The sequence below is a fragment of the Chenopodium album genome, chromosome 8, assembly GCF_948465745.1.
Source record: "Chenopodium album chromosome 8, dcCheAlbu1.1, whole genome shotgun sequence".
NCBI classification, from domain to species: domain Eukaryota; kingdom Viridiplantae; phylum Streptophyta; class Magnoliopsida; order Caryophyllales; family Amaranthaceae; genus Chenopodium; species Chenopodium album.
In genome coordinates, this window is record NC_137841.1 from 13,555,245 (window position 1) to 13,575,779 (window position 20,535).

Here is a 20,535-nt window from a genome sequence, read left to right on the forward strand (position 1 = left end):
ATTGATCCCGGATAGTGACTTTGAAATCAAGCCGACAATGATAACTTTGATTGAAAGCAGGAAATATAGTGGAGGAGTTAATGAGAGTCCCCTAAATCATCTTAAGGAATTCGAGCAATATTGCAACACAATTAAGGATAGCGGGGTAGCTCAAGAATTCATAAGGCTTAAGCTATTTCCTTTTTCTCTAATTGGAAGAGCTCAAGAGTGGCTAGCTTGGGATGAAGTCACCGAGGAATTCCTTTCTCGTTTCTTCCCTCAAAAGAAAACGGCGGAGGCAAGAGCTTTGATTCAAGGTTTCAAGAAAAAGTCTAGTGAAAGCCTTTATGAAGCATGGGAGAGATACAAAGAGTATCAACGTGAGTGTCCTCACCATGGGATCCCCACTTACCTAATCATTCAAATTTTTTATGGCGGTTTGAGTCCTCAAGGGAGAGCAAGTCTAGATGCCGGAGCCGGAGGCCTAATCATGAATAAGACCGTGGAAGAGGTTGTAGCTATCATTGAGGATGTAGTTAGAAACTACATGGAATGACAAGATGGTGAGAAGGAGTCGATAAACAAGAGTAGTACAATGGGATGCTCAATGGAACAACTCAATGCTATCAACAATTTGTCGACTCAAATTTCAGATTTAGGAAAGGAGGTAGTTTATATCAAGTATAAGATTGAGAGCGCGACCTCACACGCACCAATTCTTCCCAACCAAATAGAGGAGAGGTACTTCTTCCTCTAACTCTCTTCCTTCTTCGATCTTGTTGCATGATTAGAGAATGTTGGTTTTGTGATTTGTGTGGAATGAATGACCATGATGCTTCTTTTTGCCCTAATGTTCCTTGTAAGAATGTGTTGGGAGTGAGAATGAACATGTGAACTTAGTTGCTAATAATAATGTTGGACCTAGATTTGATGCTCAAAGGAATGTTGGAAATATGAATTATCACAACCAAATGAACTATGACAATTATTACCAAAATGGCGGTTATAGAAACCATGGAATCCAAGGGAATTGTGGTAGCTATAACAACCATAGTTATAATGGTCAAATTCATGGCAAAGGATATGGGGACTATAACCAAGGTTATGGTAACCATAATCACGATAGTGGCCAAAATCAATGTAGAGGTAATTGCAACAATCAAAGTAGTGGAAATTTACAATCGAATGGTCAAAGAGATGCCCCACTTGGATTTGTTCCAAATACCCAAGAGTATAGTGATAATTTGTATGATCAATCATTTTCCTCTAGGAGTTTCTTGGAAGGTGTCATAGAGAAGCAAGCCAAATTGTTGGACACCTACATGACCCTAAGCAATGAGAAATTCAATAACATGTTAACTTGCCATAAGGGATTGGAAAACCAAATTTCTCAATTGGCTAATGAGTTTAAGGAATTTACAAATCTTTCTTCTTTGACTTCACAAAGCTTAGATCTTAAGAGCCCTTTGAATTCTATTGTGACTAGAAGTGGTAGGGTCCTTAAGAGTGAAATTTCTAAGAAAAGTGATGTTAAAGATAGTCCTAGAAGTGGCCAAATTGAGAATGAGGGAGATGAGAATACTTTAGTTGAGGAAGTCAATAAGGAACAAGTTTAGAAGGTGAAAGAGAGAGAAACAGAAGTTTACAAACCTAAGCTCCCTTACCCCCAAAAGTTTAATAGGCACAAGCTAGACGAGCAATTAGGGAAATTTATAGAGATGCTTAGACAACTTCATCTTACTCTTCCTTTTACCGATGTGATAGAACAAATGCCAAATTATGCAAAATTCCTAAAGGATATTTTGAGTGGAAAAAGAACATGTGATGTGGTGGAAACGGTTAACTTGACCAAAAATTGTAGTGCAATCATAATGAACAAAATCCCACCCAAGTTGAAGGATCCCGGAAACTTTTCTATCCCTTGTGCTATTTATAAAAAGCAAATTGATAATGCCTTGTGTGATTTAGGAGCTAGTGTTAGCATCTTGCCATACTCGGTATATCAAAGACTAGAGAAGGGAGAACTTTTACCTACCAACATTAACTTGCAATTAGCCGATATATCAATTAGGATCCCAAGGGGCAAGGTAGAGGATGTTCCCTTGAGGGTAGGAAAGTTCATCATTCCGGTAGATTTTGTGTTCTTTGACATAGATGAGGATTCTACAATTCCTATTATTCTTAGTAGACCATTTCTTGCTACTTCGGGTGCCTTGATTGATGTCAAAAGTGCTAAGATTTCACTTAAAATTGGAGATGAGGCAGTTGAATTTGATTTAAATGAAAGTATGAAATATCCTTCTTCATCTCTTGAGAATTGCATGAGAGTTGAAATCTTAGATAATCTTGTACATTCAATGCATGAGCACTTGCTCACAACTAATGATCCTCTTGGGTGTGTTTTGTTGAACAAGGAAAAGATAGGTGCTCCTAGCAAGGATATGGCTTTGTATGAGAGCTTGTTGGATGGAAATGTTGAGGGAAGTGAAGAGAAAATTTTCATGAAAATTTCAAGCCAAGAGGCTTTGCAAGCGGCTTCGATCAAGGAAGGTAAAGGTGTTCCTATGGTAGAGCTCAAACCTTTACCATCACACCTAAGGTATGAATTCTTAGGCCCAAATTCTACTTACCCGTTGTTAGTGCATCTTTGATTAAGATCCAAGCTCAAGCGTTATGCGGTGTTTTGAGAAAGCACCAAGGTGCTTTGAGTTATACCATTGATTACCTCAAAGGTATAAGCCCCGCTTTATGTACACACCACATAACCCTTGAGGAGAATGCCCTTCCTTCTATTGAACAACAACGGAAATTACATCCCCAAATAGGGGAGGTAGTGAAGAAAGAGATTACTAAGCTTTTAGATGCGGGAATCATATTCCCCATCTCAAGCTCTAGATGGGTCTCACCCGTTCTTGTCATTCCAAAGAAGGGAGGTGTAGACACCCATTTGTGTCTCCCCAAAACCAAACCCAGTGATGAGTACCTTTCATGTCAAATCATTATCGAATAAAGTGAAAGTGTGGAAAGTCTAGTGTTGCGGTTACTTTTTATTTCTTTTCTTTCTCTCTGTTTTTGAAAATCTATTTTAAGAAAACAGCCAATTCAGTTTAGTTTGATCCATGGAAAGGGTGCAATAATAGTGTAGCTGGGTCGAGTTCGAAAAGAGCTTTCCAACGATATATTATAAGCCCAATTCCGAAGAATAATGAGGAAGTTATGGCCAAATTACTAAATTGGGCCCGGTTTGATATTTATATGCAGCCCAATGATCTAGAGGAGGGCCTAATATTCGATTTATCATTCCTAATGCGACTAGAATTGATTATAGTCTTCTAGATTCTTCTAGAAGGTTCTTTTCATTTCTAATTTAATTAGCATTGATAAATTGACTTTAGTTGACTTTTAAGAGTTTTAATCAGAATAAAAGAAGTGTTTTAAGGAAAATACGATTTTGCCCTCTCGTACGGTTAAATTTTATCAAAATAAGAAAACGCGTGGAAATTTATTTCCAGCGTCTGGCGATAGGACCAACATCTGGCGACAGACCAGGCGTTTGGCGCTGCACTCCAGCGTTTGGCGACAAGCGAATGTTTGGCGCTGCAGTCGTGTTTTATTCTTTTCAAAATTCTGATTTGTTTTTTTATCATATCCGGTTGATTTTCTCTATAAATAGCCTCCTAAAACCTTTTTTTTCAATCATCAATTCTTATTAATTCTCATCAATTCTCTCTATCACCAACTTTCATCAAGAATCTCTTGATTACTCTCTCTCTCTCTTTTCTAAACTAGCCTTTTGCATACAAAATTCCGCATTCAAAAGCACTAGACACACCTAGCCAAGTTCGAAGTTGCTTTCGCCCTAGACGTGAAAGGCTTTAATTTCTAAGGGTTTGGTCCCAAATCTCTCTTTCAATTAATTAATTTAATTGTTTTGTTTATTATTTTCCTTGAAGTTACTAACGTGTGTATTTTGTTATTCGAAAGAGATACGAGACATCCAAGTAAGTGCTTTAATTGATTTATTGATATTTTGATATAGAAATCATGTCTAGATTGTTGTTATGATTCCTAGTATCATGTTTAGGGTAATAACTATAATTTCTAATATCAAATATGACAATTGTGATTCCTATGATGCTTCCTTTTTATTTTTTTTCCTAATATCATGTTAGTATCATGTTAGGGTTAAAGCTTTGATTTTTATATGTTTAGTGACATGCTAAGGTTTGTTATTGATCTTGTTAGTATCATGCCTAGGATCTTGATATTATTATGATTTAACATGATTATTATGATTATGATTATAATTATTTTTATGATTGATTGTTATGATGATTTTTATGTTGCTTGATATATATTTATTGTTATTGCTTGATCACGCCTTTTATGGATGTTTAAAGGGAATTTGTACTTGTAATCACGCTTAATAAGATAATTAATAATCTTGTTTAGGGTTGATATGATTATAATTCAAGTGATCGCCAATAATAGTTTTGTTTGTGCATTAATTTTCAACCAACATAGATTAAACAGGTTTAGGGTTAATTCTATTGATTGCATGTTTGTCAGAAAGCGCACATGAATACGATCAAAATAAAGTAGAGGCCTATTAATAGGGCAGGTTCAATCTCTTTTAGGTTGGATTTGTACCTTCATCCCCGAACTACCAGTCATGGTTCCAGACCTATTGGAGTTGACGATCTCCTTTATCGTTAAGGGGTGTAACCTTCACCCTGTTAACGGTTTACAAGTTCCTAAAACTTGTTAACGACTCTTTTTCTCTATCTTCCTTCCCTTTTAACGCCACCATGCTTAAGTGTATGATCACAGTGGGGTTCAAGTTTGGGGTAATGCTTAATATTCCCTAAAGTTTTTGGCGACTCCACTGGGGAGGATTTCTATTTGAATTCCTAAAATTTATTTTGGCAATGATTTAGAATGAGTGGATGAGACTCGAAAAGTTCTAAATATTTCATGTGCATAATTTTGATTAACATTATTGTCATATGCATAAAAAAGATCTCATTAGAAAGACCACCCGTAATGAGTTAAAAACATAGGATTTTTAGACGTAGGAAATTTGAGGAATATCTTTCACAACTAGGATCGAAATAATGCTGCACGAAACTGGAAAATTTTATCGAGCACAGAAAGATGCTGAGGCATGTAGGAACTGGTGTCAGAAAACAGAGTTTGTCGCCAACAATTTGACTTTGTCGCCAGGCGACAATCCTGTCGCCAGGCGACAGAACCAAATTGCTGCGACGGCCTCTGTTCGCTGACGCCAAGTTCTTCCTATACCGAGCCAGAAATATGCGTTCTAATTTTGACCAGTTTTTAGCAATGTTTTCTCGATCCTACTTCCTGATTGAGTTTTTCTCACTAATCTGAAACCCATATGTGTTCTACATATGGACATTACCCTCTGGGATTTCATGCTCCATCTACCTGATTAAACTCTCTGTGCAACAAAGGGTACATCCTGAATTGACCAAACCATGGAAGCGAGTTTTTAACTCGCGGTGTCCCATCCATTTGCGCTAACCCTTCAAAAGGTAAGGCTTCCGCGCGGTGCATCTGAAAAATTAACCATGGACCCTCTTTGACTAACCCATATCCCGAACTTTAGAGAACTATAGCTATGGTTAGGTTGCAAACTCATTACATCATATTGTGCCTACTTGACTAATTGTGCATTATTTGTTGTGCATACTCTATGTGTTTTTCCTAACCGTTTGTTTGACTTGTGTTTAAGACAAAATAAACTGATTAATGACCAAAAGAACTTTTCATAATTAATTAATTAATTAATTAATTTTAGTAATTAAAGTCTAATAATTTAATCAAAATTGACTTAGTACGACTTTAGGCATGCTCTGTAAAGTAATAATACCGAAAGCAGTCCCAGATCAACGTTCCAGCAATGACGCCACGATTTGGACTGCAGCGCCACACTGTGTTGTGCAGCGCTTGGCGACAGCTCTATCGTCTGGCGCTACACTGCAAAGTGCGGCGACAGTTCGGAATTTTGCTCGAGTCATCAAGTCTAATTAAATAGTTTGCTAATCAATTCGATTATTTTGTTAATAATAATACCTTGTTAAGTCCTTAATTGAGTCTAGGCACTAAGTCCCATGGTCTTACACAAGAGTCAAAGCATGTCACTTGCACTCACAATATAAATCACACACTAATATGTATGTACACTTTGACCATGTCTAAGAGAGTCTTGTATGCGCGTGTTTTCCGTCATTTTTTTAGGGGGGTAAATCGGATATTAATCCTCCAATTAAACCACTTGTTTGAACCATATACTTGATCCAAAAAATATACACCCTATTTTTGCTTATTTTTTTTTCTTTTTCTTTATAAACTTGTAAAGTCAAAGTCAATTTGAGTCAAGTCATTAAAATAAATGGTTTAATTTACAAAGCGTGGTCAAGAAAGGAAGGGCGTTTGATCAAAGACAACCTTTTCATTCAAGTACAACTTTTTGACAAACTAATCGCTCGAAAAAGGAAAGCTAAGAAGATAATGGAAACTCAGGAAGAAGTTAATGAACTCAGGAATCAATTAACTGACATAACTGAAGTGTTGAAGACTTTAACCCTTCAAGTTAATGCTCCTGTGAAGCAACAACATATGGACCTCATGCAAGAAAGCTTGAGCAAGCTGAGCAAGCTATCTAGTGACTTCAAGTTTCAGGGCATTAGTTCACAAGGGGTCTCGGTGGACAAGGAGCTTCTTCCGCAGAAGTTCAATGCCAACGAAATCTCGAAATTCAAGGCAACTGACAACCCTTTTTTTCATCTAAGAGCTTTTGAGACAATAATGAGTATTAAGGGTGTTGATAAGAAAGTATTTTTCTCTTTATTTTCTCTATCTCTTGAAACCGTTTGCCAACAATGGTTCTTCTCCCTTCATAAAGAGAAAGCTTCTACTTAGGAATCAATAATAAACGCTTTCATTGATAGGTACAAGTGCAATATTCAAGTTGAAACTAATTATAGGGAACTTGAAATACTTAAGCAGAAAAAGAATGAAGGTTTCACTTCTTTCTTCAACAAATGGAGAGAAACCTCTGCTAGGATGATTGAAGTACCATGTGAGAAAGAATATGTGAGGTAGTTCATCAAGAACTGATGAGTGACATTTATGTCACTCCTAAGGAGTAGTTTTAGAGTCTTTTCCGTGTTTATTTTATCTTATTTTCCCTTTCTTTCTCTTGTTTTCTCTTAATAACATTTCTTGTTTATTTTGGTAATTTTGTCGTGTTTTAGTTCTTTTCGTAGTTTTTATTAGAATTAGTTTATTTTCGTATTTTATTTGCTTTTGATTTGTTATATTTCCTTCTTTATTTTTCCTTGAAAGTATTCTAATTTACTTTTATTTATTTTAATTAGTTTTGAGTCTATTTTATTTCACTTTCTTTGCTTGTATAGTTTTTGTTTAGTTTTTATTAGTTTTAAGTTTATTATGTTATTTATTTGATTTTATTTACTTGTATAGTTTTATTTAATTTTTATTAGTTTAGTGTTATTTCTCTTTTACTTTATTTTATTCCTAATTTATTTATTTTATTTTTGTTTGTCTTGATTTCTCCTCGGTTTTGTGTTTAGGGTCCCGGGTTTCATGTCAAGTGAGTTCGGAGTTCGGGGACGATTGAAAGTGTGCAATTCTTCTTTGATGGCTGCTGCCCACCTCTTATCCAACACCCCCTTATCCTCCACCACAACAGCACCTCCATGGCTCCATCTCCCCTGCTTCCTCACGCACACAACAACAACCACCCTCACACCACCGCACAGCTGCCGCAACAACCATACCTCCAGCCTGCATCCCGCAAACACCACACACACCAGCACCCACCACAACCCAAACCAACCCGCAACCCCAACTGCAGCAGCAACAGTAGCCGCACCTCAACCACCACGCCTACCACCACCACCGCAATAAACCGCTTTTAGCCACCCAAAACGGTAGCCCTTCACCACACCTGACCCGCAACTACTCAAACCACCAATTAAGCAACCAATTGACCCCTCAATTAAGCAAAAATCAGAGTGAATTGCAAATTAATCAAGTTCCAGCAAACCGTTGAGGGTTCGGCCGAACGTCGAGTCAGAGACTTTGGGGGTTTTTGTTATTCGAAGAGGAGTGGTCGAACATACCCATGGTTCGACCGAATTAACCCCGTAGTTCGGCCGCACCAACCCGTGGTTCGACCGAACCACTTCACGAGCTTCTCACGCGAGTTTTAATGAAAATTGAACGGCCTTGATTGATTGCTGGTTGATGAAGATGTCGATGATGATTTTTGAGCCATTGATGATGGTGGTATGATGATCAGAAAATCAGAGCAGCCATTAAGGTCGAAGAAGAAGAATGGCGCCTGATTGTTTGGTGGGGGGGATTTGGGTTTTTATTATTTTCTTTTATTTTTATTTTTATTTTTATTTCCTTTTTCTTTTCTCTTTTATTTTCTTTCTTTAGTTTTACTTTATTTCTTTTAATTTTACTATTCTTTCTTTATTTTATTTTCCTTATTTTATTTTTCTTAGTTTGCTAGCTTAGTATAAATACCCAATTTAGGGAGATACATAGGGATTAACTATCTATTCTACTCTCTAATTAGTTTTAGGTTAGGTTAGGATTAGTCTTCATTGGTAGAGAGAGAAAGTGAGGTTTTCTTCATTAATGAACTTGGATTTTGAAGAAGGAGCTTGTTCAATCCTTTGTAGAACTTCATCTTCAATTAATGAGCAATCTCTTACTCTCTCTCCTCTATTTTTATTTGTTTTATTTTGACTATTATTTTAGTTGTTGGTATTGCTTGTTAATCATGTTTATCCTTGATTGTTTGTTAATTAATCTTGTTATTAACATGATTAGTGAGTAATTTCCCCATTAAGGGGATGGTTGTGGTGTAGTTGGACCTTGAGCATGTTCTAGGGTTTAGAATTGATTTATTTGTGATTAAAGTCTTTATATGCTTGATATTCTTTAATCTTCTTGCAAGTGCACATTGTTGGTTGATTAAAGGTGAATCTTTGCTAGCAAGAAACGGAAGTTGACTTAGTTAAGGTTCATTACTATCGATTGTTATTGAATAGTACCTCCTAGTATATGGTTCTAATGTGGAAACAAAGTGGCTATGTTAGGAGAAGCCAATTGACCCCGGAAGGCGGCTAGATTGGATCCTTTATTTCGATATTCGAGCATGTTTAGTTCATAATTAATTCAATTTCTATGCCTTTGTTTATGTTCAAGTGAATGCTATACCTAAACCATTTTCCTTAATGTTTTATTTCTTGTTTTAGCATCTTTAGACTTTAGTTTATTTATCTCCTATTCCGGACTAGCTTAATTGTCGATAACATTTGGTGGTGTTTACCGTTCTCTGTGGTTCGACCCCTATGCTTGCCTTATACTCGTATTAGGTTTGTTTAGGTTGTATAAATTGTATTTGATCTAGGGATAGACAATTGACGACGCGTTTATTCCCTTGTCAAGAACCTTCAAGAGAAGTACTCCAAGCATCTGAAATATCAAAATAATCTACATACCTTCAAGGCCGTCTATGACATTGGAATTAACATTGAAGATGACCTTGCTAAGATAAAATCTGCTAACAATAACTCCAACAGTGACTGGAAAGGCAAGAAGAACGACAATCCTTCTTCTTCCAAAACCACCCACTTAAACAATGCTAGCACCTTTAATTTGAGTGAAGTCCTTGCTATGAACAACCAAGGACAAAAGAAACCATTTAGGAGGAACTTTACTCCTATAGGTATGAGTTATGACACCGCATTTGACCGACTAAATGCAAAAGGTCTTATAACTTCTATTGGACCATTTGGGGACCCACTATTTGAAAAGAGGACAACTAATTAGAACCCCAATGCACATTGCAAATATCACCAAGGTAGGGGCCATCTCACTGAAATTTGTTGGAAGCTTAAGGAAGCTATCCAAGATTTAATTGATAACAATAAACTACCATTGCCCCCTGCCAGTAAGAATCCAAGCATTGACAACGCACCTCTCATTCATTTCTTGGCCATCTCTGATGAGGAAAACGAGGTTGATCCTTCATCTCTCATCAAACCTATTGAAGAAATTCATGCTATCGAAGAAGAGGCGGAGATCTTTTTCGATGCCATGGATGACTTTCCTGAACCAACAAGCAAGGAAGACATACGAATGCTTATATGTTCCATGTGGGAGGGAACATACTTACTACGTGAGGCTCTTGAATTTGCAAAGAAACAAGAGGAGGAGCTTTAGAGAAAGTATGATAAAATTCCACCCACAAAGAAGAAAGCATTCTCTCTACAAGTAGTTGACAGACCCAAGAAGAGCAATAAACTTTATACTCCAATTAGGACTTCGTATGCTAAAAATGTTCCAAATGCTCTCCGAGAGTGGTAAGGTCAAGCCTCTCGAACCGAGACCATTTGAATCTCTAAAGAGGACAGATAGATTCTACTTTCAATACCATCAATCAGGGGGACATACCATTGAAAGATGTTTTAAATTTAAAGATTTAATTCAGAAAATGATTGATGATAAGAATCTAGTTATAATCCCACAAGAAGAAGACATTATCATCAATGGGGTTTGGGACAGCGATGATGAAGACGTCTATCTTAAGGATATGGAAGAACCTCCACTTTCAGTCATATATCCAATAAGCGATTTTTGGGATGAAGAGGATTCACCCATAGACGTCCTCACAAGGTCGAGAAGAACACAACCTCCCGTCTCTACACAACCTATGCCAACTGCACAACAAGTTCCCATACCTATCATCGAAGATAATGATATTGTCAAGCAATTCAAAAAGACCAAGGTCGAGATGAATGTATGGAAGCTTCTAGCTACATCTCGAGAACATAGGTTGGCAGTGATGAATGCCTTGGATAAGATAGGGATAGATTTTGACACCACTCCTGAAGGGTTGGCTAACTTCCTTACGAGTGATCTCCCTAGTCCTATCAACTTGATCGCCTTTTATGACAAAGATTTACCTCCAGAAGGTGACAAGCATTATAAGGCACTAAACCACAGTAGTTTGCAAGAGAATGAACATCCCAATGACTCCTGTAGAAAATGGATCGGCAATTAATGTCTGTCCACTCAGAACTGCGAGGATTTTAGGCATAAGGGATGAAGACTTAACCCCGTCAACACAAGGAATAAGAGCTTATGACAACACTCGTCGCCAAGCTCTTGGTAAGATTACCATGAACATAACGGCGGGAGCAATAGAACATGCTACTACCTTTCAAGTGGTAGATATTAAGACTTCATTTAACTTATTGTTGGGAGGCCCTTGGCTTCATGACCTCAAGGCCGTCCCTTCATCTATCCACTAATAGGTAAAAGCCATAGTTGGAGGAATCACAATCGATGCTTCACTCATGAGGATTAAACCTGCGAAAAATCCAATCATTAATGTGGAGCACGATGAAGACGATGAAGACTTGTGGGGCTTTAATCAAGAGGTCTCCTTAATCGAGGAAGATGAAAGGACCCCTCTCTGTCATGACCCCTACTCCAATATGACGATAAATGCTATTCTCAAGAGATAAGGGCATTTTCTTGAAATGACTCTAGGAAAGAAGAAGGTAATAGCAAAACAGCTGGAATTACCTGGCCTCCCTAAGTTAGATACTTTCGGACTTGCTTTCGAAACGACTCGGGAAGATCTTAAGCAAGCCCAGGAAAGGTCTAAGGCGCGCAGGAACGCTCGCATCCAAAAGAAAGCAATCATAATGGATCAATATCCTCTTACTCTCAATGGACAATTCGTAAAAGAAGGAGAAGACTATCCATGCTATGAATTTCCCGAACCTTTTGTTGTAAATGGCATAAGGCAACCGGGACTCAAAATTTTCTTAGATTGCTACTTTCTTGATGAAATCCCAACTCCTATCCACAAGGAGAAAGCACCCCCATGCTTTGACTTTAATGTCATGGGATTATTATTTGGGCGAGAAAAAGCTGAGCCGAGATACATAGAGGATAACTCCTCGCTCATCCAAACGGTCCTACAAAACGAGAACCATCAAAGCTCATCACTCCAGCAGAAGGATTAGCACAAGGGTGGCGCAAGACAGTCAAGGTGACTACTCCAAGTAAAAGGAAAATCTCCATAACCACAGGGCAAGGACTGATGTTCGAAGAGTCGTCTGAGTCAGAGTCAGAGTCCTTTCCTGTAGAGTCATCTAAGTCCTTAGTTGTAGCACCCCCTCCTTCTTCTATTTCTACTCCTAGGATAGTTAGTAATCAAGTCCCTGAGGACATTTCCCTTTTTGATGTAATGGTTTCCGAATTTAATAGTATGTCTTTTTCTGCTTACTCCTCGTGTTTTTCTTAAACCAAAGATGACGAGCATTACTTAACAAACAACGAAAATGACAAAGAAATTATTAAAGCAATGGAAACACTTGAAAAGAAAACACCGATAATTGAGGAAACTGAAATGGTTGATATCTCAAATGATTCAACCATTAAAAGAGAAGTTAAAATCGGATTAACACTTAATGAACAAGAAAGAACCGATTTAATTAATCTACTTAAAGAATTTATCGATGTATTTGCTTGGTCATATGAAGATATGCCAGGTATTAATAGAGAAGTAGCTCAACGCACTATGCCACTAATTCTAGAAATGAAACCTGTAAAACAAAAGTTGCGTCGAATGAAACCCGACGTAGCTCTTAAAATAAAATAAGAAGTTCAAAAACAAATAAATGCAGGTTTTATCAGGGTATCCAAATACCCCGAATGGGTAGCCAACGTTGTCCCAGTTCCAAAGAAGGATGGAAGGATAAGAATGTGTGTCGACTATTGATATTTAAATAAGGCAAGTCCAAAGGATGACTTCCCTTTACCGCACATCGATATTTTGGTAGATAATACTGCAAATCATGCACTTTTTCTCATTCATGGATGGATATGCGGGATACAATCAGATTCTCATGGCAGAAGAAGACATGGAGAAAACAACATTCATAACACCATGGGGTACTTGCTGTTACATGGTAATGCCATTCGGGTTAAAAAACGCGGGTGCTACCTACCAACAAGCAGCGATTGCCTTACTCCATGACATGATGCCCAAAGAAGTTGAAGTATATGTGGACACATGATTGTGAAATCAAAAGATCGCCCAGGACATCAAGTAGCCTTGAGAAAATTCTTTAAAAGGGTATAAAATACAACATGAGGTTGAATCCATCCAAATGTGCTTTTGGAGTCACCTTAGGCAAGCTTTTGGGATATGTAGTAAGCTTTAGAGGGATAGAGATAGACCCAACCAAGATCAAGGCAATCATGTCAATGCCATCGCACAAAAACCGAGAAACAAATTTGAGGGTTTATTGGTCGGTTGCAATATATAAGTAGGTTCATATCGAAATTAACAACAATGTGTGAACCAATATTCAAGAAACTCGAAAAGAATGTACCAGTAATATGGGACGATGAGTGTCAAAAAGCCTTTGAAAAGATCAAAGCCTATCTCGCAAATCCTCCCGTATTGGCACGAGCACTTCCAGGGATACCTCTTAGGTTGTACTTAACAGTCACCAAGGAGACAATGGGAGCCATGCTTGCACAAGAAATAGAAGGTAAAGAAAATACCATATACTATCTAAGTAAAAAGATGCTCAAGTATGAAGTACGCTATACACCGCTTGAGAAATTGTGCCTCGCATTGGTGTGGGCCACAACCAAGTTAAGACATCACATGCTCGTGCATACAGTCTTTGTAGTTTCCCGAATGGACCTACTTAAGTATCTATTCGAGAAGTCTACAATCAATGGGCGTATATCAAGATGGATAGTCAACTTAGCCCAACTAGACATAAGATTCATGCCTCAAAAGGCTATCAAAGGATCTGTGGCTCAGATTTCCTAGCGGATTTTCCAATAGAAGATTCAATGCCAATACAGGACAATGAATTTCCAGACAAAGACTTGATGGTCATAGAAGATGATACTTGGACTTTATACTTAGATAGAGCCTCAAACCAAAAGGGATGTGGTGTTGGAGTATTATTAGTATCACCTAAAGAAGAGCATGTTCCAATCTCCATAAAGCTAGATTTTGACGTTACCAACAACGCTACTGACTACGAAGTATGCGTGGTAGGCCTTGAAACAGCTTTGGCATTGGGAGTAAAGAAATTACGAATATTCAGGGACTCTTCATTGATCATCAACTAGATTTCTAAAAGATGTAAAGTAGGGAGTGAAAGTCTAGCCCCTTACCAAACTTATCTGGATACTCTCACCAATCAGTTAGAAAAGGTAGAATACACATATCTACCTAGAGAGGAAAATCAATTTGCTGATGCCTTGACAAGACTGGCCTCAATGGTTAGGATTCCTACGAAAATCGAGCAAATGCCTCTAACTATAAAGAAAAGGCACAAACCGGCTTATATTCAAGCCATAGAAGATGATGAAGTGATCAAAGATGAAGAAGAAGAAGAAGAAGAAGAACCGTGGTATACAGATACACTTAACTATGTCACCAAAGGAGAATACCCTCCTCATGCTGACAAAAGAGCAAAACGAGCATTAAGACTCTTCGCTTCCCAATACGTACTCATAGGCAAAGAGTTACATAAAAGGTTACCTAAAGGTCGAGCTCTCTTATGTGTAGGGAAAAAGGATGCCCAAAGAGCTATGAGGATAGTCCACAAGGGCATTTGTGGAACCCATGTTAATGACAAAATACTAGTTAAAAAAGATAATGCAAGAAGGATACTATTGGACTACCATGAATAGGGATTGTCATCAATATGTAAAAAGATGCCCTAAATGCCAGATCTATGCCAATTTACAACATGTTCCTCTATCTCTACTTTATACCTACACTTCACCATGGCCATTGATGAGTGGCATTTATGCCACTTTTCCATCCTTTTTCTCTAAGGATTCTAACCTCATTTGCACTTGTTTGAGCCTTTTTTAGGCATTTTTACTTTAGTTTTGCCTTTTCTTTCCTTTCTCGTGCTTCTTTCCCCTTTTTCCTTTTTGTTGGTTTTTCTAGCGTTTCTCTGTTGTTTTGTAGGTTTTTGGCCCTTTCGGATGAACCTTTGGATGCATGGCGAGCCATGGAGAGGAAATATGATGCACAAGGAAGGTAATATTGCAATGCATAGAGCCGCGGGCGCAGATTCTTGAAGATAGAGACTTCACAACTTTCAGTAGACTTCACAACTTTCTTCGCAATGCATAGAGCCGCGGGCGCGGCTGATCAAGGCTGCTTTCTCTTGTTATTTTGCCGCGGCCTCTCCTCAGTAGGAGAGGGCATCTCTTTTCTTTAGTCGGGGGCGCAGGTGTAGGAGCCGTGGGCGCGGGTTGCTGGGGTAGGCAACTCCGTACCCACGATGGAGAAGGCGCGGCTGATGCCTAGAAGGCTCTCCTAGGTGTTTTATTTCCGTCTTTTGTGATGCATATAAATTGTCCCCTCATTCAAGTTTGTAATGATCTTATCTTATCAAAACTTTTAGCTTAATCTAGGGAGAGAAACACTATTAGTTTTCATTTTAGTAGAGAGAGAAAGTGTGGTTTATTCATTAATGAACTTGGATTTTGAAGAAGGAGTTTGTTCAATCCTTTGTAGACCTTCATCTTCAATTAATGAGCAATCTCGTACTCTTTCTCTTTACCTTTGTTTTTTATTTTGTTTATTTACCTTGGTTTTCCTTCTTTGCTTATTAATCATGTTGATGCTTATTGATTTGATGATTGATATTGTTCTCAACATGATTTGTGAGTAGTCTCTTAGCCAAGAGTGTGAGGATGGTGTAGTTGCTAATTGTTCATGCTTATAATATTGAGATTAAGTTAATTGTGATTAAAATCTTTGCATGCTTGATATTCTTTGATCTTCTTGCAAGTGCACATTGTTAGTTGATTAAAGGTGAATCTTTGCTAATAAGGAGCAAAAGTTGACTTAGTTAAGGTTCATTACTATCAATTGTTCTTTGATTGAACCTCCCAATATATGGTTCTAGTGTGGAAACATAGAGGCTATGTTAGGAGAAGCCGATTAACCCCGGAAAGCGGTTAGATTGAACCTTATTGCGATATTCATGCATGTTTAGTTCACTATTGATTTTCTTTTATGTTATTGCATGATCAAGCGGCATCTGCATCTACCCATCTCCCTTGGTGTTTAATTATATTGATTTTAACTCGTTTTATCTTTAGTTTAATCTCTTAGTCATTCCTATCCTTTTGTTCCGAGATAGCTTCAAGTCTAGTGATGAATGCGGTGTTTATGTGCTTCTCCCTGTTGTTCGACCCTCTTCTTGCCATATACTTGTATTAGGATAAGTCGAGTGTTATAAATTGTATTTGATTTAGGTGTAGTTGTCTAACGACGCGATTATTCCTCTATCAGCCATTCTCAACATGGGGGATTGATATTATTGGTAAAATTACCCCTCCAAGAACAGGATGTCATGAATACATCCTAGTAGCAATTGATTACTTCATAAAATGGGTTGAAGCACAATCATATGCTAAACTCACCGCAAAACATGTAGCACTCTTTATCGAAATAAATATCATTTGTCGATAAGGAGTCCCACATAAAATGATAAGTGACAATGGAACTCACTTTCAAGCTGAGTGTGAAGAATTGTTACAAAAATATGGCATTCAACACCATCAATCTTCCCCCAATAGACCTCAAGCAAATTGAGCAGTTGAGGCAGCTAATAAAAATTTAAAGACTATCATCGAGAAAATGACAGAAAATTACAAAGATTGGCCTAACAAACTCCATTTTGCACTTTGGGGTTATTGTACGTCAATTCACACATCAACAGGAAATACGCCATTCTCCTTGGTTTATGGAATGGATGTCGTATAACCCTTAGAGCTAGAGATACCATCTCTACGCATTGCATTAGAAAGTAAACTCGATGAAGTCGAATGGAATAGATCAAGATATGAAGAGCTAATTCTACTTGATGAAAAGCGACTAGAAGCTCTACATCATAACCAATGCTATCAAACTTGTATGGCTAGGCATTTTAATAAGAAGGTCAAGACAAGAAACATCAAAGTAGGAGACTTGGTGTTAAAAGTATTAAGGAAAAATGTTTTGGATCCAAGAGGAAAATTTAGGCCTAATTGGTCCGGACCCTATATTGTCAAAACATTCCTATCTATCAGGAAGTGCAGCAAAGTTAACTGATATGGATGGCAATGAGTTCTCGAACATGACAAATCTTAACCAACATAAAAATTACTACCCATAATTACTTGAGTAGGGTACTCAAGAGAGCTACGTTTGGCCTGATTCCTTAAGAAAGGATACGTAGGCAACCCTTTACGGGTGCGGCCACTTTTATTTTTGCAAACCTCGCATCCCAGATATAAAAAGAAATTCGACAGAACATCGGTGTCATAGAAAAATCATGTCGCCGGCCGATAGACTGCAGCGCCAGGCGACAGCATCTGTCGCCAGACGACATAAGGCATCAGCCGGCGACAACCGTAAAGCAGCGGTGCCGCTCTTCTGGGAGTACCTGGGTAAATTTCGGTGTTTTTCAGAAAATTTTTGACTTCCGTACTCGAAAAAATTTCTGGAAAATAAAATTTTCAGTTTTCATTGCTTTAATATATTGGGAAATTCTCACTAGTGAACTCCAATTTATTAAATTTACAAGTGGTGAACGTTCTTAAAATTAATTATCATTGGTAAATCATAATTAGAATGACTTAATCATTGGTAACCTTAGTCAATATATAATATGATTATTTAACAACTATGGTTAACTTTAGGTGTAATTACTAATCTGTCCCTAGAAAATAAGCTTTCCCACCAAAATTATTTCCTTAACTCCCTCCAAAATGAATCCCCCTATTTCTATTTAAAATCATTTCCCCCAATTTCCCCCAATTCATATGAACCCTAATTTTGAGCATTGTTCATATTTTTCGTTCTGCCCAGAATTTATCCCCAATTTCTGCCGTTTTCGATGAGAAATTCTCGCGCGTCTACTGCTAGGAAGGCTATCACCATGGATGACAGCATTGCATGGGTGAAGCCTACGCGATGCGACTGTTCTCCCCCCTAGTTTGCCGCTGTCATGATTTCAGAGACAACAAGAAACCCGCGGAGGCTGTTCTTCAAGTGTAGAAGTTGTAATTTCTTTGCGTGGTTGAAGGAAGGGGATATAATTAGGGCTGGGGACGAATCAGAGGTTGAGCAAGGTGGCAGTGTTTATGGTGTTATTGATAGGCTTGATGAGTTGTTTAAATTTGTCAAATTAATTGTTAGGGTGGCGCTGATAATGTATTTTGTGTTGTTATTTGTAGTTTCTAAGTGATGGTGGTGCTATGTTTTATGCATTAATAATGTGGTGTACTAGGAGTACTACTCTTGAAATTATGTATTGTTTTTCATGAATAAAAGCACTTTCCTTTGCATTAGATTGTTTGCAATTTATTGTGTTATCCAAATTTATGCTTATATTATTGTTTGATCCAAATTTATGGTTACATTATTATGTTAGGATACTCATATTGAAGCAAAATGACAGAGAAAAAAATTGAACAAAAGCAGAGGGTGTTGAATATAAATCACAGGATAAATTCATTGTCATAAACTTAAACCAAATTCATTATTTACAAAAAATACCAAAAAATAGCATTGGCAACCTTAAATGGCATACATTGTTTGATTTACTAATTTGATCACTCAAAAAATAGCTCTGGATGTGACATGCATAATCTAACAAGGCTGTGATGCTGAAACTCCTTTTTTGGCCCTGGTTCTTGGTGACTGTCTTACTTGTTGTGATGAAGATGCCTGTGTAACATGGTCTGGTTGGCTTTGACTTATCACTTTCTTTTCCTTTGAGGCTTGTTTAGGGGCTAGCTTTGGGGCAGGCTGTGGGGCAGGTTGTGGTGCAGGCTGTGGTGCTTGCTTTGGGGCTGCTCCAGATTTGGCTTTCTGTTTCTTAGTCAGACCACCTTGACAGGTTTGGGCATTGTGTCCAAATTGTTGGCATTTGCTGCATTTGACAGTTTTAGACCTTTTCCCCTTACCTTGCTCTCCTTCTTCTCTACTTTTGTTCCTAGCAGGCCTCTATATCCCTCTCTTCATTGGTGGTGGGCCAATCTCTTCATATGTGCTGTCAGGCCATTGCTCTTGATCTGGTATCACATTGATGATGTGTGCATAAGTGAGCTTATACCTTTGGACTAAGTACCACTCACTAATGTAGCTCCTAGGATCATCATGTGAGTGCAGAATTGCCCTTATAGCATGTTTGCAAGGCAATCCAGATAATTGCCATGCATTACACACACATGTTTTATCCTTGAGGTTCACAGCAAGAATAGATCTTCCATCTAACACTTCAAACAAGCCATCACAAGATTTTAGGCACTTATAAGACCTAAACTCAAGCCTTATAACTAGGATTCTTCTCATTATGTTAGGGCAGAAATCATCTCTCGAAGTTTCACAAGCTTCCATCTGGTAGCCATTCTTACCATAGTTAACCTTCTTATGTCTACAATCAAGGTTAGACAGACATGTTAGCATTGTACTTTTTTTTTTTGCCAAAATCACAAACCACATATAAAAGCTTGAGTAATATTGTTACCTTCAAGCAAGGTCAACACTGGTCTGCATCTATCTACTCCCAAAGTAGAATTGAAACTTTCTACAAAGTTGGATTTATTGATATCATTCTTGATGGCTGGATTGAAGGCATGCTTTGTCCAAGTTGAATGTGGGCCAAATTCTGCAAGCCACACCAATGCCAAAGGATTGGCCATCTGTAAAGCTTTCATAGATTTCTTGAAAGTGAATGGGTTGTATGCCCCAGCAGCTTTCCAGAATAGCTGGAACATTAGCAACCCAGGGAATTGGCCCTTGAAATTTTTGACTAGATGCTTGCAGCAGTTGCTCCTACCCACCTTTGGCTAAATTTCAGACAAGGCTGGATCAATACCCTAAACACATAAATGTAGCAAATTTGTTAGTATGATAATCACAAAGAAAAGAAATGAAAATGATTAATTGAAGTCACCTTTTGTCTGTCAGAAAGTATGCACCATCCATCTCCCCTTCCAGAATCCTGTAAAGCATTCTTCAAATTCCAAAGGAAGAATTTCCAACTATCAGCATTCTATGCACCCACAATTGCCCAAGCAACTGGAAATATTTCATTATTTCCATCCATGGCTACTGCAGAAAGTAACATACCACCATAATTTCCCTTAAGGTGGGCCCCATCAACTCCAATCAAGCTTCTGCTTCCTGCTTTCAACCCATCTAATGCAGCTTGAAAAGCAATAAAAATGTTGTTGAACTGTAGAGGCCTCTAAGGTTCTGGTCTAGTCCAAACAACATGAGCAACAAAATTTGTGTTGGTCTCTCTAATAACATCACAATACAGTGGCAAGTGTTTGTATGACTCATCATGACCACCATGTATTTCTTCTAGAGCTTTATACCTTACTCTATACAATGTGCTCTGTGCCATGTCAACCCCAAATATCTTC

General features: G+C 37.9%; 1 non-coding gene across 1 annotated transcript; it reads right to left on the reverse strand.

The window, feature by feature from the left end:
* Positions 1–275: 275 nt before the first annotated feature.
* LOC145556895 (small nucleolar RNA R71) lies at positions 276–381 on the reverse strand. The gene has a single exon (XR_014091986.1). It is a non-coding gene; the product is annotated as a small nucleolar RNA R71 (small nucleolar RNA).
* Between the last annotated feature and the right edge of the window lie 20,154 nt (positions 382–20,535).